The sequence below is a fragment of the Sturnira hondurensis genome, unplaced genomic scaffold, assembly GCF_014824575.4.
Source record: "Sturnira hondurensis isolate 20B ecotype Veracruz unplaced genomic scaffold, ASM1482457v3 Scaffold0007797, whole genome shotgun sequence".
NCBI lineage: Eukaryota > Metazoa > Chordata > Mammalia > Chiroptera > Phyllostomidae > Sturnira > Sturnira hondurensis.
This window is the reverse complement of record NW_028080428.1, coordinates 3,004,817-3,027,477: the sequence shown is the minus strand read 5'-3', so window position 1 is coordinate 3,027,477 and position 22,661 is coordinate 3,004,817. Positions and strand designations below refer to the sequence as shown.

Genomic DNA, 22,661 nt, shown 5'->3' with positions numbered 1-22,661 from the left:
ATGTCACTCTCCTGGCACCTGGATGTGTTCACCAACCAGGAAGCGCTCTGAACCCTGATGTTTAGGGCATTTTTGGAGGTTCCATCACATAGGTGTGATTGGCCTTCTCCCCTCCCTGGAAGTCCAGGACTGGGGCCGAAAGTTCCAACCCTCTGACCACACGGTGGTTTCCTTTGGCACCCAGCCCCCATCCTATGGCTGCCTCGGGGTCCACCTGGAGTCATCTCATTAACATGAACTTGATGGTTGAAAGGGGCTTATTATGATTTTTTTTTAAAGGTGTTCCTCTTCTCCCTATTTCTCAGGAAATTCCAAGGGTTTTAGTCTTAGAAGAACTTGTGCCAGGAACCTGGGAGGAAAACCAGATATATAGTTCTCATTATATCACAATACCCCAGGGTCGCTGTGGGATTCTGGGCTTGGGTGGTCCGAGTTCCCCCCTTGCCGTGAAATCATTTGCAATGACGGGTGCCTCCTGCCCCGAAAGCCGAGGCGGAACAGTCAGTGATGCGGCGGGGGACGCGCAGGTGTGGCCCAAGCAGCTTACTTAGGGCGCTACACTTAAACCTCGTAGTCCTATAACAGGTTACCAGGTGGTAACCCAGGGGGTTAGGGCTTGACGAAGGGAAAAGTTATGCATCTTAGCTAAATACATAACGTGTGTCTGCTACAAACATTAAAACGTACAAACGTCTCCTTCTCTTCCTCATCGTAACCGATTTCCACTCTCCAGAGGTCACGTCTGGTTAAACTATCTTGTCTATCCTTTTAGAGGAGATGTGTCCATTTAAAATATAAGTGCATTTCTATCCTTTTTTCCTCTTAAACCCTTTCTGCTCCATGCCCTTTTCACTTGTCAATGTAGCTTGGCCATCGTCCATGTCCGTACAACGTCTGGCTCCCTCTCTTCGGTGTATACTACCCCATAGCTTGTTTTTTCTTTTTCTGTGTGTTTACTGCAAAATACATCACACTTACAGAAGACATATTTAAAATATACACACATAAAACCAAAATAACATACACACATAAACCAAAATAATAAAGTGAACATCTGTGTTCCCATCCTCCAGGTTAAGGAATAAAAGATTAGGACCTTAGAAGCCCCCATGTGCCCTCCCTGGCTGAAGCCCCTTGACCCCACAGCTATTCTGACTTTTGTGATAATCATTCTCTTGGTTTTCTCGATAGTCCTACCACCTCTGAACAACCTCTAGGGAACCTATTGTTCAGTGTTGCCCGATTCTGACCACCGTGGCTGTGGAGTTGGTACTGTAGACTTCAGCATTGCCTTTGGGATCCGTCCATGTGATGCATTCGCTCCATTCATTCTCACCACCACGTAGCTGTCCACTGTGTGAATGCTCCTCAGTGTCCACCCTCCCAATACCAGGAAGCCTTTGGGCTGCTTCCGTGTTTCTGTTCTTAGGGACAGCGCTGTTGCAAACACTCCCATGTGTGCTATACACGAGCAGCAGTTTCTCCAGGTGCAAACTAGGAGTGGGGTTGCTGGCACGTCCAGTCCTCCCAGGTAATGTGAGACTCTTCCCAGCAGCGATGCGGAACATCGAGTATTTTCGGATCACCCCCACACTGGGTATTTGGACTGCGAATCTGTCTTGCGATTACGGCTTCTTGGGGCGAGTTCTTTTTGTGTCTCTAACTGCTCGGTGACAAGGGTTGAGACATTTGATTTTTCTTGCAGGTAGCTCTTGGGGGCATGCAGAGGTCGGCCGGGTTCATTTCTGTTTTACGCTGAGTACGGGTTTTATTGTGTTTCACTTTTTTGCACTTCACAGACATGACTTTGTCTGCAAATTGAAGGTTTGTGGCAACTGTGCGTTGAGCAAGCCAATCAGCTCCCTTTTTCCAACAGCATTTGCTCGTTGGGTGTCTCTGAGGCACATTTCGCTAATTCTTACTATATTTCAAACTTTTTCATTATTATTGCATTTAAGGTGATCTATGATCAGTGGCTTTTTGAAACTACTATCGTAATTGTTTGGGGTGCCATGAGCCACACGCATACGAGGTGGTGAACTCAATCGGTACATGTTGCGCGTGTTCTGACTACGCCGCCGACCGGCCGTCCCCTATCTCTCTCCCTCTCCTCCGGCCTCCCTGCTCCCTGAGACTCGACTGTGTTGAAAGCAGGCCAGTTAGTGACCTGCAGTGGCCTCACTATCTCTCACTTTGAGTGAAAAGGCAGGAATGGTTAAGCTCACCGAGGAAGGTAAATCAAAAACCAAGATAAGCTGAACGCTAGGCTTCTTATGCCAAACAGTTAGCCAAGTTGTGAATACAAAGGGAAAGTTCTCGGAAGGAAGTTCAGAGTGTTACTTCAGTGAACACACAAATGGTAAGAAAGCAAAACAGCCTTATTGCTGATAGGAAGAATGTGTCAGTGGTCTGGAGAGAAAAAAAATCAATCCAGCCAGAGCATTTCCTTGAGCCACAGTCTAATCCAGAGCAAAGCCCTAACTGCTTTTAGCGCCAAGAAGGCTGAGAGAGGCAAAGAAGCTGCAGGGGAAAAGTTTGGAGCTGGCAGAGGTGGGTCCGTGAGGTTTGAGGAGAGAAGCCTCTGTAGGCGCTGCAGCAAGTTTTCCAGAGGATGGACTAAGGTAATTACGGCTGCACCAAACAGGTTTCCAGTGAAACGAAAAGCCTCGTAGTGGAAGAAGATGCCATCTAGGACTTTCATAGCTGGAGAGGACACATCAATGCCTGGCTTCAGAGCGTCAAAGGACAGGCTGGCTCTCTTGTGAGGGACTAATGCCGCTGTGACTTTAAGTTGAAGCCGGTGTTCATTTACCGTTCTGAAACTCCCAGGGCCCTACAAATTGTGCCAAGTCTGCTCTGCCTGGGCTCTGAAAATGGAATAACGAAGCCTGGACGACAGCACATCTGTTTATAACATGATTGACTGGATATTTGAAGCCCACTATTGAGACCCACCACTCAGAAAAAAAAGATTGCTTTCAAAGTGTTACTGCTCACCGACGACGCACATGGACTCTCAGGAGCCCTGGTGGGGCTGTACAGTGAGTTTCGTGCAGTTGTCATGGCTGCTCACACAGCATCCGTTCTGCAGCCCGTGGACCAAGGGGGCATTTCGACTCTCAAGTCTTATTATGTAAGAAATACATTTCGTGAGGCTACACCTGTCATAGATAATGATTCCTCTGACAGATCTGGGCAAAGTAAATTGAAACCCTCTGGAAGTGACTCACCATTCCAGATGCCATTAAGAAAATGTGTGATTCATGGGAAGAGGTCAAAATACCAACATTAACAGAGGTTTGGAAGAGGTTGGTGCCGACCCTCATGGATGACTGGCTCAAGGCGTCAGTGGAGGAGGGCACTGCAGGTGTGGTGGAATAGCGAGGGAACTAGAGTCAGGAGTGGAGCCTGAAGATAAAACTGAGTCGCTGAAATCTTGTGATAAAGTGAGTTGTTTTGTATGAGTGAGCAAAGAAAGTGGTTTCTTGAGATGGAGCATGCTCTCGGTGAGATGCTGCGCAGACTGGTGGAATGACAACCGAGTACCTAGAACATGACGTAAACTCGGTCGGTGGGGCAGTGGCAGGGTTTGCCAGGATTGACTCCAGTGCAGAAGAAGTTCGCTTGGGGGTAAAATGCTGTGAAATGGCGCTGCATGCTGCAGAGAGATCGTCTGTGAAAGGAAGAGTCAGTCAGTGCAGCAGGCTTCACTGTCGTCTTGTTTTTTGTTTGTTTACTTTTTATTACATGACCATAAACTTAACTCTGCAATCTAGCTAGACTTGGAAGGGTAAGGGAAACACGGAATGCAGTGAACTGTGGTGAGTGAGAGCGGGAGGTCACAGAACATTCGAAGCGGAGGGGTGTGCAGGGCGCCCTCCTGAGCTACAGAAGGACTGGTCTGGTGGTTAAGACGGAACACAAGTCAAGTTTATTCGAGCTGGCCGCAGCCAGTGATGGCGATCTTCCAGCTGGTCTTGCCGTTCCTGGACCCGTAGCGCTGCGTGGCTGTCACAATATCCCTGCCGCCTTTCACCTGGTCGAAGGCCACGTGCTTGCCATCCAGTCACATGGGCTCAGCAGTGCAGGGCAAAGCCTGGGCTCCAGCATTTGCCATGAACAAGATGCCGGGGCCTGTGTGCTTTGGGGTGAAATTCTCGTCAAATTTCTCCCTGCAGACGGACTCACCGCCTGTGCCGCTGTGGTGTGTGAAGTCACCACTCTAGCACGTGAGTCCTGGAGTAATTCTCTGAAAGCAGGAACCTGCATAACCAAACCCTTTCTCCCCAGTGCTCAGAGCACAAAAGTTCTTGGCTGTCTTTGGAACTTTGTCCTCAAACAGCTCCAAGGAGACGCGGCCCAAGGGCTCGCTGTTGGCAGTGACGTCAGAGAACATAGTGGGGTTGGCCTTGGCTGGGAGTGGGCAGATTCGAGAGGGCATCCTCATCTACAAGGTGGGCCATTGTCATCTTATTTTAAGAAATTTCCTCAGCCAGCCCAGCCACCCTGATCAGTCAGCAGCCATTGAGGCAAGACCTCTACCAGCAAAAACATTACCATTCGCTGGGGGCTCAGGTGAGGGTTAGCAATAAAGTATTTTGCAAATAAAATGTATACATTGCGCCCTAGCTGGTGTGGCTCAGTGGATTGAGCCATGGCCTGAGAACCAGGGGTGCCCCCGTTCGATTCCAGGTCAGGGGACAGGCTAGGGTTGCAGGCCAGGTTCCCAGTAGGGGGCGCATGAGAGGCAACCACACACTGATGTTTCTCTCCCACTCTTTCTCCCTCCCTTCCCTTGTGTCTAAAAATAAATAAATAAAATCATAAAAAGTGTACATTGTTTTCTTTTAGAGATAATGCAATTGCACAATGAATAGACTACAATATAAGTGGATTGAGCACAGGCCTGCGAACCAGAGGATCTCGGTTCAATTCCCAGTCAGGACACATGCCTGGGTTGCAGACCAGTTCCCTGCAGGCCAACTCCCAGCAGGGGATGCACAAAAAGCAACCACACATTGATGTTTCTCTCCCTCCCTCCTTCCCCTCTAAAGGTAAATAAATAAATAAATAAAATCTAAAAAAAAAAATAGACTACAATATAGTGTGAGTATAACTTTTAACTGGGAAATAAAAAATGTCACGTGACTTGCTTTATTGGGATATTTACTTTGTTGCTGTGGTCTGGAACCGAACCCACAGTATTTCCAAGGTGTACTTTTGGAGGTTCCAGCTTCACCTGGGGGGACTCAGACTTCTCACCGGTGGCCCTGTGCCCTTTGAGATCTCCGCCTGGTTCTGCAAATGCCCTCGGGACTAATGCTTCTGTGCTTGCTTGTCTCTTGGTTTAGATTTCAGCCTAAGTGCTTCTTATTTTCTTGCTAAGTTGTCTATGCTTTTAAGAACATCTGTGTGTGTGCCGTCTCACACACATACGCACATGTATTTATTTCATTCATTATTTTTAGTTGTTTTCAAGAGAAGGGATGGGTGGTTCTCTAGCCCAGCTGGGGAAACTCTTGCTTAAAGCAGTGCTTTGTGTTCAGGGTCCTTGCATCCCTAGGGCCTTCATTCTCACAGGCCTTGGGCTTTCACACTTGGGAGGGAGACCACCAACCCCACAGTGAAGGTGCAGATTAGAGGTGGTCCGGCCCCTCCCCCAGAGGGAGGGGAAGGCCCTCGAGGGCTCTCTTGCTCCTGTGAGGGAGAGTGAGCGCTGTCGTTTTTTTCTATTCTCTGTTCCATTTATCTTTACTGTTAATCTTTATTATTTCCTTTTTTCTGTTGGCTTTAGGTTTAGTTTGTTCTACTTTTCCTAGTTCCTTAAGTTGTAACGTTAGGTTATTGATTGAGTTCTTTCTTGTTTTTTAATGTATTTAGCTACAAATTATCCCTTAGCACTGCTTTTACTGTATTCCACAAGTTTTTGAATTTCCTTTGTCTCTGAGTATTTTCTTATTCACCTTCCAATTTCTTCTGTGATCCATAGGTTGTTTACAAATGCCTCGTTCAGCCCTGGCTGGTGCGGTTTCGTTGGTTGGGCACCGGAAGGTCACCGGTGTTCCGTTCCCGGTCTGCACACGCAGCGGGACTGCGGGTTCTGTCCCTGGTCCGGGGGCATATGCAAGGCCCCGATGGGTGTTCCTCTCTCTCTCAGATCAATGAAGGAATCCTCAGGCAAGGGTCAAAAATGTGTTGTTTAATTTCCACAAGTTTTGGGATTTCCCAGTTTTCCTTTTGTTACTAACTTCTAACTTTCTCATGTTGTTGTCGGAGAAGGTAGTTTGTATCTGTCTTTTCAAATCTGTTGAGACTTCATCTGTGTCCTAATATGTGGTCCGTCCTGAACAACCCCCACGTCCACTTGGGAAGAATGTGTGTTCTGTCGTTGGATAGAGCACTCTCTGCACGTCTGTTGGGTATGGTTCATCCGCCGCCTCGTGTTTGTCCTGTTTTCCTGTCTGTCTTCTGTCTGTTCTGTGCAGCATTGTAAGTGGGGTATTGAAGTCTCCCAACTGTGATTGTAGAATTAATCAATTTCTCCCCTAAATTTTGTTAGTTTTTTTGTTTCATGTATTTTTGCGGTCATTAGGTGTGTAAATGTTTATAACTGCTGTATTTTCTTGTTGCACCGAACCCCTTATTAATCTAGAATGTGCTTCTTTGTCTCCTACAAATGTTTTTGTAAGTGAAGCCCATTTTGTCAGATGTTTTTACAGCCACTCCTGCACGCTTTCGGGCTCTGTGTGCATGGAATGTCTTCCCGCCCTGTCGTTCTCAACCTGTGTCTTTGGATCTCAAGTCTCCTGGGATGGCCTGTACTCGGATCACCTGTTTTTATCCATTCTGCCCATCTCTGTCTTCTGACTGGAGAGTTTAACTCACGTATATTGTATTTAAGTGATGATGAATAAGGGGGAACTTACTCCTTTTGTTTCTATATGCCTTATAGCTTTGTGTCCCTCATTTCCCACATTACTGTTTTTTGTGCTTAATTGGTTTTTTTGTAATGGAAGGTTTAAATTCCTTTCTCCTTTCCTTTTGTGCATGTCCTTTTTCTAATTGCATGGAAAAACAAACTTTTACCGAGAGCCTGTTGTATGCCGGGGGCTGAGTGCTTCCCCACGCGTGACCCCCCTTGTCTTACTCAGCCTCACTGCAGCGTGGATGCACCCAGCAGCAGCCCCGTCCCCTAAAGACCCAAAGGGCAGCCCGTGGAGAGTCCCATTGATCACAATCTTGTACTGGGTCATGGGGACAGGGAGGGGTGCAGTCAGGCAATGCTTCTGCCCACGCAGCTCGTGCTTCGTGCGTATAGATTGTTAACGATGACTTTTAAGTCTCCGCTGCTTCCGCCTGCCACCTAGCACATTTCAGGGCGCTGTGCCCCGTCCGTGTCCGAGAATGAAAACAGAGAGTGCCTCAGTGTGACTGGGAGTCTGCCTGTTGGCTCTGAGTCCTTGGCTGGTTAAAGCGTAACTCAGGAGGCCAGCTGGATGGTTAAAAATCATGGATTTAAAACGTCACAAGCAGGTGCAGGCCAGTGGCGCAATGGCTAACGCGTCTGACTACGGATCAGAAGATTCTAAAATGTCACAAGTGCGCAGGTGGTCATAGCAGCGTCATTCACACTATAGTCAAAAATAGAAACAACCCAAATATTTATTAACCAGTGGATGGATAAGCAAAATGTGGTATATTCATACAATACAATGTTACTCAGCCATAAGAAGGAGTGAAGTACTGATACACGCTGTAATATGTGAACCTTGAAAACATGCTAAGTGAAAGAAGCCATACAAAGACTTTGGTAATTGTATTATATATTTTTATATAACCTTTGTATGAAACGTCCAGAACAGGTAAATTCACAGAGACAGAAAGTACATTGGTGGTTGCCAGGGGCCGAGGGGAGGGAGAAATGGGGAGTGACTGTTAATGGTACTGAGGGTCTGAGGGTTTTTTTTTAGAGGGAGGGGGTTGGTATTTGAAAATGTCTTGGAGTTAGATAGTGGTGATATTGGCACAACATTTTGGATATACTAAAAAACCCACTGAATTGTGCATTTTGGTTAAAAAAAAACACTAAAAAAAATTCGGTAAGTAACTGAAAGCTTACATCACCCTGGACTCCGAATTGCCCCAGGTTTTCCCGTGTTGTCCCCTCGCTGTGTCCTTGGCACCTTTATTCTTCCTTCCCCGGTCGCCTCGGGCATGCTGCCCGGGGCCTGAGAGCAGGGCTCTCTGCTCAGAACGTCTTGGTTCCTGTCAGTTTGAGAAAATTATCCGTGGCCTCTGTTCTCTTCCTGCTTTTATCTCCTCTCTAGAATGCTGCTGTTTCAAGGCTGTAGTGAAGAAAGGTAATCCTCCCTAAGGGTTTGGAGAAACGTAGAGAAGTCAGCAAGGTCGTTGCCACACTCCTTGTTGCTGTGGTGAAGGCGGCTGTGTTCCTCACCGTGCGGAGGAGACCGGTGTATAATGGATGCAAGTGTACGATGGATGCGGTCGGGGGCAGTTGAGCCAGGGACCCAGGAAGGCCGCAGCTCCCTTGTCATGGGCGTGCGTTTCTCTGCCTCCAACAGATGAAGTGTGAGTCCCCGCCCAGCGCTGCTCCCTGAGGAGCCAGAGTCCTGATTCCACGTGAAGGAAGAAAGCCCAGGGAGTGAGGCTGCTTGGAGGTGTGGCTCTGAGAGTCTCGGGGTTGACAGGAAACCTTGTTCGGAGTTGGCCCTTTGTTCTTTCTGAAGCTGCAAACAGGTTCCCAGGAGATAGGCCTTCCAGGGAGTGGCACATTAGGGACCTGGTTTCAGGTCCATGCCTTCCCTCCCGGCCCGCCCCCGCGACGCCTGTCCCAGCCCCGTAAAGTAAGATCTTAGGTCGATGGCCTTGCAGAGGAATGGCCTGGCCGCGTTCCGCAGGTTTCATCTTATCAGCACGTGGGGGCCGAGAACACCTGTGTGCCTTGCTTTTCCTCCCCTTCCCTCTGTGCCCAGCTTTTTCTGGGTACACGGGAAAGCAAACTTGTCCCTCATTACTTACACATACCTTCTCTCAGTTTCCAGTAATCTACTTACTCCAGATCTAACTAGCCTCACTCTGAATCCATTTATCCATACATTCATTCAACAAGGGTTTCGTGCCAGGCACTGTGCTAACCTGCATGCTCAAAGTCATTATCTGGTAGTATCTGGCTAGAATCATTTGCTGAAGTTTAGGTCAGTGATGTGCCTTTGACCTCATACCCATTTTATAAACTCAAATATTCCTCAGAGGGTAATACAGTATCTTATCTCCAAAGAGTTGAGGCTGAGATTTCCATTCTGACCTCTTTCAGAGGGGGAGCCTGGAGCAGGCCCCTTGCTGCCAGACCCCACCCATTCTTTTCTCACTGATGAAGGTTGATCTGCCCGCCCTCACCCCCTTTGCTATCTGTTTGCTCTTCCTAGCTCCGAGCCTCAGGATTGGCTCCTTCACTCCCGCTGGCCCAGAGCGCATCCCACTGCTGTCGGGGGCCCTCTCCGCCTGGGGCCTCCGCAGGGCTTCTCATTCCTTCCCAGCTTCAGTTCCTAGAGCTCTCAGGAGAGTCTTTATTATCAGCCACAGGAAGCCACACACCCAGGGTTCTGCAAAGATGCTCCTTAAGAGTGCGAAGGAAGGGGGAATTCTCAATAGAAACATTTTCTTCATTTGCTTTACCCTTTGAGACTAACTCAGTGGCTTGAGACAGTCCATTTGGGCCCATGGTTCCAGGACTGTCTGAGACTTTTCCAGGGATTCTCGTGAAACCCTCTGATTTGTATGAATACTGGGGCTGGTGAGCTTGGCCTGGCCCTCTCTCAGGGCTGCAGAGTAGAATGACTTCTGGATAGAAGGGGTCTTCAGGGAAAAGACCTGAGTCTTGCTGTCTCTCCCCCTGGGCCCTCGCCACTTGGTGGGGCTCTGCTCTGAGGCCAGGGTGCGCTGAGCACATGGAGGTCACACACGTGTGGCTCATCCTGTGGGGGAGCCTTTTAGTTCATTCTTTGTGTATTTCTGCCTTTGTCTCTCATCTTCCCACCCACCTCACCTCCCCACCCACATCCAGTGGTGCAAGTGGGGATGTTAAGAGCAGCGTAGACTCTGTAGATGTTGAGACCTGGTGGTTCCTCTCCCTTTGACAGGAGCTGCGGGTGGAAGCAAGAATGCTGCTTGTCTTCCCGTGGACTTTTCTTCAATGCAAAATTCTTGGGAGGAAGAAAGATTTCAGCTGCTCTTTGCCTTACCACCTAGAGAGCTCAAAGGCTGCATTGAGGGGAGGGACTAGGCTTTTGACAGATTGTGCAGTGGAGGGGGCTGCCCTGTGAGGGATGAGAACACGTGCCACTTAGGCAAGCGCTGCCAGGCTTCCAGTCTCCTCCCTGGCTATAGCAGGACGCCCTCCTGGGCCACCCAGGCTCCAGCAGTTCTTTCAAGGCCCTTTGCCACAAGGCTGACCTTGGCTGTGAGTGCTGTTGCCCCAGAAGGTGGAGGCCCGGGTGCTGGGGCCTTTATTGCCCCAGGTCACCCAAGTTCAGTTCCTTCTTGTGAGGACTAAAAAAAAAAAAAAATCAATACTTTTCCTCCCACTTTCTAAGTTCCTCTAGCTGGGGTAAGAATCAAGTTAATAGAGACAGATTAACAGAAGAAATCTCCTGTTCATGTGCATGGGGAATGCACAGAGGCATGAATATTCCAAAGGTAGTGAGGCAACATTGAGTATATAAGACAATTTAGATAAAGGAGGAGAGGGGTATTGGTGGGGAAGTGGGGTATCAGATTTCAGAAGTGAGAGCCAGTGATTTACAGGTAATTGAAGCGTGGACCTTGGACCACACATGGCAGGAGAATTCTTGCTGGGCAAGTCAGAGTCAATGGGGCACAGCGGGCATCTAAGCTGACAGGCCCCTGCCTGAAGCGCTCTTGCATTGCCGAACCTAGTTCCAGTTAGGCTAAGGCGAACATCCTAAAGTCTCCTTCCCCAAGCAGGTTTTTCTTCCGAGACCTCTTGGGCAAAGCCATGAGAGGGGAGGGTGCAAGATTCTTGGAGTTTTATTTCTTAATAGACAGCAAAAAGGAAGCTTCAGGGTGGCAAAGTGTCATTGCCTTCAGTGTACAGAACGCCAGCACTTTTCCAGGCACTTTCCCCTTGTTGGAGACTTTCTCACACCCACCAGAGCAATAGAAAGTTCAAGTGACAGAGTGCCCTGAAGCTTAGGTCCGGCCAAGGACAAACACGCACACACCAGACGAAGCCCGAGAACCACAGCAAAGTAGCAAACACACCACCATCGTAAAGTATGATCAGTCTTCCTGGCCCGGCTCCAGTGTCCCTGGGAGCTTAGTTCTGGAATTTCAGACCTGACCTCTTTTCTTAGCTTATCAGTTCTCCATGCCCTGGAGCTGCTTTCTCCCAGGTAGGAAGAGGTGGGGGCCATCTCAGGAGACCCGTATGTACCAGGCCTTTACAGTAAGCTAAGCACAATGCTGTCACACACATTCCCGAGGGGTTAGAGGAGTGTCGTTTTGCAGGTGATTGGCCCGAGGTCACGGCACACCCCACCTGGAATCCAGGTGTTCTGCCGCCAAATCTCCTGTACATTCTCTGATTCCCTGTGTCTCTCCCTCCAACACTTACTAATTCCTTAAACATTGACTCAGTGCCCACCTGGTCCCCTGCTGTGACAGATTTGGGATACCAGAATGAATGGGTCATGGTCTCGGGCCTGGCAATGGGGCCAGCTACTTCTCTGCCTCTAGCCACCAATGTCACTTAGGAGGTGAGGCTCTTAAATTCATTAGGAACACAGACCGCATGTATAAAGCTGCTTGGCGACAAGCAGAACGGGCATTCTGTCCACAGCCACGAACCTGGCCTGCCCATTGCTGGGCCAGATGGCGGGGTCCCTCAGTGAGGACCGTCTGACTGAATGAGAGCCGTGCGCTTTCTCCTGGAGAAAGCCTGGAGGTTGAGAGCAGAGCAGGGAGGCGGTCTGGGTTAGGGTTAGGGTTACGGCGGGGGGTACTAGTACGAAGAGCACTGAGGGACAGACTGAGCTAGTGTGGGGAGGAAGGTGATTAGCATTTAGCACGAGATGCTAAAAGTCACAAGCGATAACCTAGGCAAGGACCCAAAAAGAAGTGGGAAACTGAACCAATCTGGGGCTTCAGAGTCTTGGAACCAGCCTTCCCTTCCCCATGCTTGCTCCTACCTGGACTTCTACTTGATGACTCTCGTTAGGGTTCCCAGACCCAGTCCGAAGCGGGGCAAGGGAGTCCCTCGAACCAACAAACTCCATTCTGACACTGCCTCCCCAGAGATAGCATCAGAGTCCACAGGTTAAGGGCTCAGTCCTGTAAGATGCCCACCCCACCCCACCCCACCCCACCCCTACTTCAGAAGCCAAGCAAAGCTGAGGCTCTTACCTGTGCTTTGGCCAACCTGCTCTAGGTTCGGCCTGGGCACAGAGCTCCCACGCCCTCTCCAGGCACACTGCTCCCCTGGAATCTCCACAGGTTCACCGCCCCGGAGCTCTCCGAACCCGTCCTCTTGGTTTTTATGGAGACTTCTTTGCGTAGGCATTAAATCATTGGCCATTGATTCAGCCTCCAGCCCCTCTCCCCTTCCTGGAGAGGTTGGTGGTGGGGGCGGATAGAGGTGGGAAGTGGGTCAGGAACCCAAAGTTCTAACCCTGGCGGAATCTCATGGTTGGTTCCATTGGCAACCAGCCTCCGTCCTTAGGTGCTTTTCAAAAGTCACCTCATTTGCCCTGGCTGGTGTAGCTCAGTGGATTGAGCGCAGGCCTGCAAACCAGATGATCGCAGTTCGATACCCAGTCAGGGCATATGCCTGGGTTGCAGGCCAGTTCCCAGCAGGGGACACATGAGAGGCAACCATACATTGATATTTCCCTCTCTCCTTCCCTTCCCCTCTAAAGATAAATAAATAAAATCTTTAAAAAAAAAGTCACCTCATTAACACGACAAAAGACTCTCTAAACACTTGGGAAATTTTGAGCGGTTTCCAGCTAGAACCGTACATATGGGAAGTGCATCTGGGTCATCTGAAGGACCAGATGTATATTTCTTAGAAATTACAACATTGCACCCTCTCTTCCTTTAGCGGGAGACTTCAGGATATTTGTCTTGGAACTTGGTGCACTGCCTCCCAAGGAATCGCTTCCTGTGAGCAGGGCTTGCGGAGGCCTGTCACCTCTCTCCCCGCACCTCCTATCGAGGGCAGGGCTGAGCCACTGCCAGAGCCCTTGGCTTCTGCATGGTCACCAGGCAAGGAGTGGTCTCAGATGGCCTTCAGCTTCGGGGTGCCACTCTGTCTCTGGTCAGCAGACTTGAGAGAGACTTGCATTTGCTCCACAGTTGTTTGAGGGTTCACTGTGTTCCAAGTGCTGGAGACTCGGCAGGGAACCCCTGGGGCAGCCTGGCAGAAGGCCAGTTACTGTTTCATTGCTGTGCTGGTAAGGAGGGCGCTGGAGGGTAAGGAGAGTGCCTTACCCTTAACCCGGTGGGCAGGCCAGGGGAAGCCTGACCCAGGCATTTACCTGCCTCCCCAGCAGACAGTGTCTGGGTGTGGGTCTCGGCAGAACACAGACAAGTTTCAGCAACTCAAGTTCCCTGTGACCTGGAATGGAGATGTTACCAAAGATGGGGACCCAGTCCTTGACTTCATGCAGGAAAGATTTCACAACACAAGTCCAGGTGATTTTGAGAATACGTTTATTCAAGCTGGGGACAGTGAAACAAAGGAGGGGTAAGATAGAAGAGGCAAGATCACAGTGACGGGAGTGAGCCCGGGTGAAGCCGCCTTAGCCCTTTCAAAGAAAGGCACCGAGACAGAAGTGAGCCAGCTGGTCCTCGTGGACTCAGGAAACAAGTTACCGAGGCAGAAGAAGGGCCTTTGCCTTTGCATCAGGAAAGCACAGCGTGTGCACTGGGTCCTTTGTCTTAAGGGTTTTCATCTGTTTTCTAAAGGTCGGAATTTTAGGGGCGTTCTCGGAGGGTCTCAATAGAATATTCATCAGCCTTCCATATGTGCCCTTTTAGGGGCCTGGTCTCTACTGATTGGATGGCATGGTGGGGGGCAGGGGTCATTGGTCACTGCACCTGGGCCTGATATCAGTTGTAGCATCGCTTTGTCTGATTTTGTTGCTTTTCTGCGCCTGGAGCTGGAACACAACGGAGACCTGGGTGCCATCTCTAGCTTGCCCAAAACTCCATCTCTGTGGTCAACAGACCCCAGGCTTTGTTCCTAAAATTATTTGATGCTGATCAGAACCTCTTTGTCCTGGGGGTCGTGCAAGGGAGGAGGGGGGAGGTGAGTCAGGGGACTGGGTGGGGCCCATTCGAATCAGCTCTGTGTCTTAGTTTCCCTAACTTCTCACTACCCTGCCTCAGAGGGCTGGCAGCGCTGTGGCCGCTGCCGGTCCCTGAGCTGTCTGTCGACCTGGTGAGCCCCTTCCTGTGGGCACATCCTAGGATCCTAGGTGTCACTGCTCTTATCCCGCCCCCGTGGTGTCATCGAGGAGACGGTGGAAGGGCCTCAAGGGGACAGGGCCTGTTTCAAGTCTAATTAAATGCTTTCCTGGCTGGCAGTGGACGATCAGTTTGTGGATTACCAGGGCTTGTCTTTCCTCGAGTTTGCGGAACACATACTTTCCGCCAGGCTCAGTCCTTCTCTCAGGGAACTCCCAGCAAAGCCTTCTTGGTGCCTTTCTTCCTGGCATCTTACCTGTTGAACTTGCTGGGATAGACTGGGCAGGAATAGGGTTTTGTTTTGAAATTCAAAACAAACTGCCTTGACACCCTGTAGGAGGCAGGTGGAGGCGATGGAGCCCTGGTGTTGCCTAGGTGACCGGGAAACAAGAATTACCTGGGCTGTGTGTTCCTAGATTTCTTTTTCAAAGGCAGCCTTCTTAACCCTTCACGCCTGCCACTGTGTGTGTGTCAGCTGGGCCAGTCCCCTCCCTGCCGAGGCCTGGGCACATGTGGCCCCAGCCCAGGATTCTGCAGCTCGGGGGAGGAGTGCTTTGGAGTATCTCCCTCTAAAATCTCCCAGGTCCACCTGCAGGGCCATTCCGGCTAGGCCTTCCAGACCCTGACTGGGATCACATCAGCCCCCCTGGGGTGCTCTCAACACTCCACCCTCTGCAGGGCCAGCCAGATGTCCTGCAGGGTTGTCCCAGGGCCCTGTGTCTGGGCCCGGTTCCCGGAGGAAAGCCCCTCCTGGTGGTCTCCGTGCTTTCCTCTGTAGGGTCGTGCCCCTGTGCTGCCAAAGGGATGCTGACGCCTGGTTTGGAGGGACTTGAGTTCTTTGTACAGATGAGGGGATCCCTCCAAAATATCCCCTGGGACGTCACACATCCTAGGGGCAGCCCTGCCCAGGGGCTACCCACCGGGCCCTCCAGCTCTGCTTAGCAGCCCTTGGCCTGGACCAGAAAGAAGAGGATAAGGGCCCATTGTTTGTCCCCGGGACCTGAATGGCACTTTGTTTTCTGCATCTGGCTGCCCAGGCCAGAGGCTTTCCCGCTGCTGCAGCTTCGATGGCCGAGTGTTTGATGAGAATCCCACGCTGGCTTCACATTGTCTCCTGAATATCCTGGGAGGATGGGCTTTGCGCGATTGGGTCTTGAGTTGGTTGCTGCTGGTGGGAGGTAATGACTGAGGTGCTGAGAGAAGGGGCCTTGCCTGTGGAGAGACCTTGCTCCAGAAGGAAAAGAGGGAAAAGCCCCTTTGTTAACATCGAACCAGGAAGCCAGTGGGCAGGAATCTAGGCCTGCTCCGCACTGACAGGAAGGGAATGGGGCGGGAACATAGAGAACTGGTGGGCAAGCTCTGCCCGCCCTCCCCACTATCCCTCTGGCCCTGGGTGAACTGAGGCTGGGGGCCACTGGGCAAAGGCAAGATGATGATATTTGCTACCTTCTTCTTGAAGCCTTCTTGTTCTCCTTCCCCAGCCATACTCACCGCTTCTCCCTGTCCAGTGTGGAAACAAGACAACAGCCCCAAGAATAGAAGGTGCCTCTTTTGTGTTGAGGTCAAAGGATGGGAAGGTGGTGTGGGCGCAGAGAGAGAACAAGCAGAGGGCTTGTTCTGTGTGAAACCACACCACGTAATCTGTCAGCAGAAACTCGAGTCCCTTTAGGGCTGTCAGTTACTGGGCACTGAGGTCAGCACCTCATCCTGACCCCACAGGAGTCGCACCGCCCTCCGCTCACCTCCATACCTCTGCTCCTGTCACCGAGTGAAGACGGGCTGTGGGTTTCCTCATCGCGTTGGTCTTCCCCTCTCTCAGTCTGCAGGGGGTGGCCTTCTTAGACCAGGAGTGGCTCTTTGAGTGGGGTCCTCAGGCCCTTGCAGCCTCTCAAGACCGTTTCAAGGTCCCAGAGTCAGAGAGATTCTCCCAATGCTGAGAAGCTGGTCGCCTTTTTCTCTGTTACTGACACCTGCAGGGGCAGGGGCGAAGCGCTGATGGAGCGAACTGCTGGTGCCCCCAGAGGAAACAGGTGCTGGCCAGCGTGGTGCTCCCTGAGCCAGCCCTCCACGTCCACGCACGTGCAGTCAGAGCAGCCAGCTTCCGTCAGACTGGCCTCGAAGCAGTAAAAGTGACTCATGTTGTTAACTCTCGGTGTCTTCCGGGACCTGAGCCATGCGATGGGGAGCGACCAGAGCCCGGGCTCCACTGCAGCGGTCTGCTGGCTGGAGCAAAGCACCTCTGGGCTTTTGGAGTTGCAAGCCGAACTAGCCACTTGTTCAGAGGACGCTTATTTTTGCTTGAAAGGAGGACTGACAGGCAGCTGTGGTTATTCAGACGGTATCCAAGGGGTATTTTACCCAAAGTGAATGTAGCTGAACCTGTCGCTTCAGAGAAAATTGCTAACAGTATTTGTCACCAATAGTGAAATTGGAGCTCTCCAGCAAAAATTAGAATTTTGGCAAGCTCATATCCCTCATTGTGAGCTGGACAGCCTCTTAACACCTTTCTGATGAGGTTGGCGGTGAAATAACATATGCGTTATCTTGATGTTTTATGATGTGGTGTGAAAACATCTTGAAGACCAGCTTAACTCAGTGAACCGATATTTTCCAAATGACCGGTACATGGGTTACAGAATCATGTTGGGTAAAAGCCTCTTTTACAATTCAAGAAAGGTCAAAAGATTTTAACGTCACAGCATACGTTGAAAGTTCGTAGGGTTTTATATTCCACATTATAGTTAATGACTATTTGCCAAGTGTTTATTTAGTATCAAACAGGAGTGTCCACAACTGTCTGAAAAGGCTATTAAAATATTCCTCACTTTTACATCGGTGTGAGCGAGGCCAGATTGTCTTCATAAACATAACTTATCACAACAGATTAAGCACAGAAATGCAGATGTAAAAACCCGGTGTCTTCAACTGGGCCTTAAAGAGATTTGCAAAAACGTAAAACAATACCGCTCCTCACTAAGTTTTTAAAAATATAATTATGTTTTATAAAGTATGTTTATGTTAACCTGTTATAGATTTATTTTTATTTTAAAACAAATTAATAGATAACAATGAGGGTACCTTCAAAAGAAATCTTACAGGAAAGAAGGGGCTGGAAAGAAGTATTCAAAGTCATGAAATCCAAAGACCTACATTCAAGACTGCTCTATCCAACAAAGCGTTCATTTAGAATGGAAGGGCAGATAAAGTGCTTCCCAGATAAGGTCAAGTTCAAGGAGTTCATCATCATCAAGCCCTTATTATATGAAATGTTAAAGGAACTTATCTGAGAAAAAGAAGATCAAAACTATGAACAGGAAAATTACGACAAACTCACAACTATCAACAACCGAACATTAAAAACAAATACTAAGCAAACAACTAGAACAGGAACAGAATCACAGAAATGGAGATCACGTGGAGGGTTACCAGCAGGGAGGGGGAGGGGGGAGAATGGGGGAAAAGGTACAGGGAATAAGAGACATATTGGTAGGTTCAAAATAGGGGAGGTTCAGAATAGTGTAGGAAATGGAGAAGCCAAAGAACTTCTATGTACGACCCATGGGCATGAACTAAGTGTGGGGGGTGGACGTGCAGGAGCAAAACGAGTTACAGGGCAGAGGGGTATAAAGGAGGAAAAAGATGGAATGATTGGAATAGCACAATCAATAAAATATACTTAAAAATAAATGAGGGTGCCACATCCGGCGCTGAATGACCCAACGCTGAACTGGCTCTGCCTGCAGAAAGTCCTCCTCCCCTTGCTCGGAGATTCTCTGCTAGTAAGCTTACAGGCCAAGGAGCTTGTAGACTGCTCATTGGTGGTGAAAAAGCAAACACAAAAAACTTGGATTCGTACAAGGATTTTAACTTTTCCAAAAGCTTTAGTACACATTACTTTTTCCTTTTTTTAAAGATTTTATTTATCTTTAGAGGGGAAGGGAAGGAGATAGGGAGAGAAATATCAATGTATGGTTGCCTCTCATGCATCCCCTGCTGGTAACTGGCCCACAACCCAGGCACGTGCCCTGACTGGGAATCGAACCGCGATCCTCTGGTTCTCAGGCCCACGCTCAATCCACTGAGCTATACCAGCCAGGGCACATTACTTTTAAGATGTATTTTTATGACAGCTTTATTGAGATATGCACTATTCACGGTGTTGTACAACCATTACCAATGTGATTCCAGAACCTTCTCATCATCCCAGAATGAAATCCTCTGCCCATTAGCAGTCACTATCTATTATCCTTCCATCCCAGCCCCGTCCATGACTAATCTACTTTGGTCTTTGTGGTTTTGCCTAGCCTAGAAATTCCATATAAATGAGATCATAACATCTGTGACCTTTTAAAAATTAGGATATGGTCAAGATTCATCTACATTGTATTAAGTAACAGTACTTAATTTTTCATGGCTGAATAATATTCCACCGTATGATAGACCACATTTGGCTGGTCTGTCAGTTGCACATTCATGTTGTCTCCACTTTTTGGTTGTTATGGACAATGTTGCTCTAATCATTTATATACGTTTTTGTGTGGGCATATGTTTGCATTTCTCTTGTGTGTGTATCTGGGACCTGGATCATACTCTGTATTGAGTCCTTTAAGGAATTCTAAATAAAATGCTTTTCCGAAGAGACTGCACCATTTTAACTTCCCACCCACAGTGTAGGAGGATTCCGGTTTCTCCACATCCTCACCAGTACTTGTTAATGTCTGACTTTTCGATTTAGCCACCCCAGTGGCTGTAAAGCGGTACCTCATTGTGGTTTTGCTTTGCATTTCCATAGTGACTAATGATGTTGAGCATCTTTTCATGTGCTTTTGGCCATTTATTTGTATGTCTTCTTTGGAGAAATGTCTATTTAAATCTTTTGCCTATTTTTAACTGGGTTGTTCATGCTTTTTGTTGTTAAGCTGTAAGAGTTTTTTATATATTCTGGATATCAGTTCCTTATCAGATTATATGATTTGCAAAACTTTTCTCCCACCCTGGTGCATTGTCTTTTCATGTTTTTGCTAATGTCCTTGGAAGCACAAAAGTTTTTATTTTGATGAAGCCAATTTATGTTTTCTTTGGATATGTATTCTTTTGCTTTCACAGCTAAGAAAGCATTGCCTAATCCAATGTCACAAAGATTTTTAAAATATATATTTTATTGATTATGCTATTACAGCTGTCCCATTTCCCCATTTATTCCCCTTCACCCTGCACACCCCCTCCCATCCACATTCCCCCACTTTAGTTCATGTCCATGGGTCATGCATATAAGTTCTTTGGCTTCTCCATTTCCTATACTATTCTTCACCTCCCCTGTCTATTTTCTACCTACCATCTATGCTACTTATTCTCTGTACCTTTTCCCCCTCTCTCTCTTCCTCCCACTCCCCTGCTGATAACCCTCCATGTGATCTCCATTTCTGTGATTCTGTTCTTGTTCTAGTTCTTTGCTTAGTTTGCTTTTGTTTTAGGCGTGGTTAATAACTGTGCGTTTGTTGCCATTTTACTGTTCATATTTGTTATCTTCTTCTTCTTAGGTAAGTCCCTTTAACATTTCATATAATAAGGGCTTGGTGATGATGAACTCCTTTAATTTGACCTTATCTGGGAAGCACTTTATTTGCCTTTCCATTCTAAATGAAAACTTTGGTGGATAGAGCAATCTTGGATGTAGGTCCTTGCCTTTCATGAGTTGTAATACTTCTTTCCAGCCCCTTCTTGCCTGCAAGGTTGGGGTTTTTTTATTTTTATTTTTTAGAAATCAGCTGACAATCTTACAGGAACTCCTTTGTAGGTAACCGTCTCCTTTTCTCTTGCTGCTTTTAAGATTCTGTCCTTTAATCTTGAGTAATGTAATTATAATTTGCCATGGTGTGTTCCTGCTTGGATCCAACTTCTTTGGGACTCTCTGAGCTTCCTGGATTTCCTGGAAGTCTGTTTCCTTTGTCAGATTGGGGAAGTTCTCCTTCATTATTTGTTCAAATAAGTTTTCAATTTCTTGCTCTTCCACTTCCCCTTCTGGTACCCCTATAATTGGGATGTTGGAACATTTAAAGTTGTCCCCGAGGTTCCTAAGCCTCTCCTCATTTTTTCGAATGCTTGTTTCTTCTTTCTGTTCTGGTTGAGTGTTTATTTTTTCCTTCTGGTCCACACTGTTGATTTGAGTCCTAGTTTCCTTCCCATCACTATTGGCTCTCTGTACATTTTCTTTTATTTCACTTAGGATAGCCTTCATTTTTTCATCTAATTTGCGACCATATTCAACCAGTTCTGTGAGCAGCCTGATTGTCAGTGTTTTGAACTATGTGTCTAATAGGTTGGCTATCTTTTCATTGCTTAATTGTATTTTTGCTGGAGCTTTGATCTGTTATTTTGTTTGGGCCAATTTTTTTTGATCTTGATATGCCTGTTAGTAGCAAGGGGTGGAGCCTTAGGTGTTCGCCAGGGGCAACCCACATGGCTGTGTTGTGATGCTGTATGTGGGGGAGGGGTCTGAGGGAACAATGGCATTGCTCCGCTCCCGCCTGATTACAGTCATTTCCCCCACTGCCCACAAGCAAACTGGGCCCTTCTGGTGCTGATTCCCATGTAGGTGGGTTTGTGTGCACTCTAGAACCCTGTGGGTCTCTCCAACGAACTCTCCTGTGAGGCTAGGAGTTTCTCTTGCAGTCACAACCCCGACAGGTGTTTTCAGTCAGAGGTTTGAGGCTTTATTTCCCTGCCCTGGGACCCTGGATTGCACAGTCTGTCTCGCTCCCCAGTTGTTTCTTCCTGGTGTATCTGTATGTGAATGTGGGACCGCCTAGTCTGCAGTCCACTGCTTTGCTGGGTCCCCCGCTGCTGCCTTACTGGCCAGCTGCATCCTTGCCCGCCCTGCTCCACAGTTCGCCGTGTCACTGGGTCTTCCGGCTGTCGCCTTGCAGCAAGTCCTCTCCACTGGGCTACCTGACTCCACCCCTCCTACCAGTCTGGATGAATGTGTCTTCTTAACTTCTTGTGTCAGACTTCCGTACAGTTCCATTTTTGTCAGTTCTGTCTTTTTTTTTTTTTTTAATTGTTGTTGCCCTTCTTTTGGTTGTGCAAGGAGGCACAGTGTGTCTACCTACACCTCCATCTTGGACGGAAGTCCAATGCCACAACGATTTATATTTTATTCTAAGAGTTTTATGGTTTTAGCCTTTACATTTAAGTCTTTGATCCATTGTATGTGGATTTCTGTAAACGGCATGAGGTAGGGTCCAACTTCACTCTTTGCTCGTGGCTGTCCAGTTGTTTCAGCGACACTGGTTGAATTGTTGTAGCAACTTACTGAAGATCAATGGACTACAAGTGTGAGGGGTTTCTGGGCTCTCGAGTCTGTTCTTTTGATCATATGTCTTCGTCTCCCAGTACCACCCGTCTTGACTGCTATAGCTTTGCAGTAAGTTTTGAAATTGGAGAGTGTGGGTCCTCCACCTGTGTTCTTTTCGAGACTCTTCTGGCTGCCTGGTTCCTCTGTATTCGCATGTGAGTTTTAGGATCATTTTGTCAATTTCTGCAAACAAAGTAAGCTGCAATTTTTCATGGGGTTGTATTGAATCTGTAGATCAATTTTGGAGGAATTGCCTTCTTAACAATATTAAGTCTCTGATTAATGAATGTGAAGTTGAGTTTAAGTCTTTAAATTCTTTCCCCGGGCCCTGACCAGTGTAGCTCAGTTGGTTTGATGTCACCCTGCGAAGCAAAGGGTCTGTGGTTCAATGTCCGGTCAGGGCGCATGCCTGGGTTGCGGGTTTGGTCTCGGGGAGAGGCGCATGTGACAGGAAACTGATCAGTGCTTCTGTCCCTCTCTTTCTCCCTCCCTTCCCCTCTCTCTAAAATGAATACATACAAATTTTTAGTGACATTTTATAGTTTTCAATGTGCCAGTCTTATACTTTTTTCTTAAATTTGTTTCTCAGTGTTTAAGTGTTTTGATGTGTGTCTTACTATATATTGAGTTGACTTTATGTGTCTAATCCCCACTCCTCACTCTCTCCTTTTTCTAATTGATTTTAGAGAGGGAGAGGGAGGAGCAGGGGAGGAGAGAGAGAGAAACATCACTTTATTGTTCCACTTATTTATGCGTTTATTGGTTGTTTCTTGCATGTGCCCTGACTGGGGATCAAACCTGC

The 22,661-nt window shown here is 48.2% G+C and overlaps 1 protein-coding gene and 1 pseudogene across 1 annotated transcript in view; one reads left to right on the top strand and one right to left on the bottom strand.

The window, feature by feature from the left end:
* PC (pyruvate carboxylase) overlaps nucleotides 1–22,661 on the top strand; it is a 94,767-nt gene that overhangs the window by 17,427 nt on the left and 54,679 nt on the right. The gene's annotated exons all lie outside the window — the stretch shown is intronic.
* Nucleotides 3,932–4,610, bottom strand: LOC118991799 (peptidyl-prolyl cis-trans isomerase A-like; annotated as a pseudogene).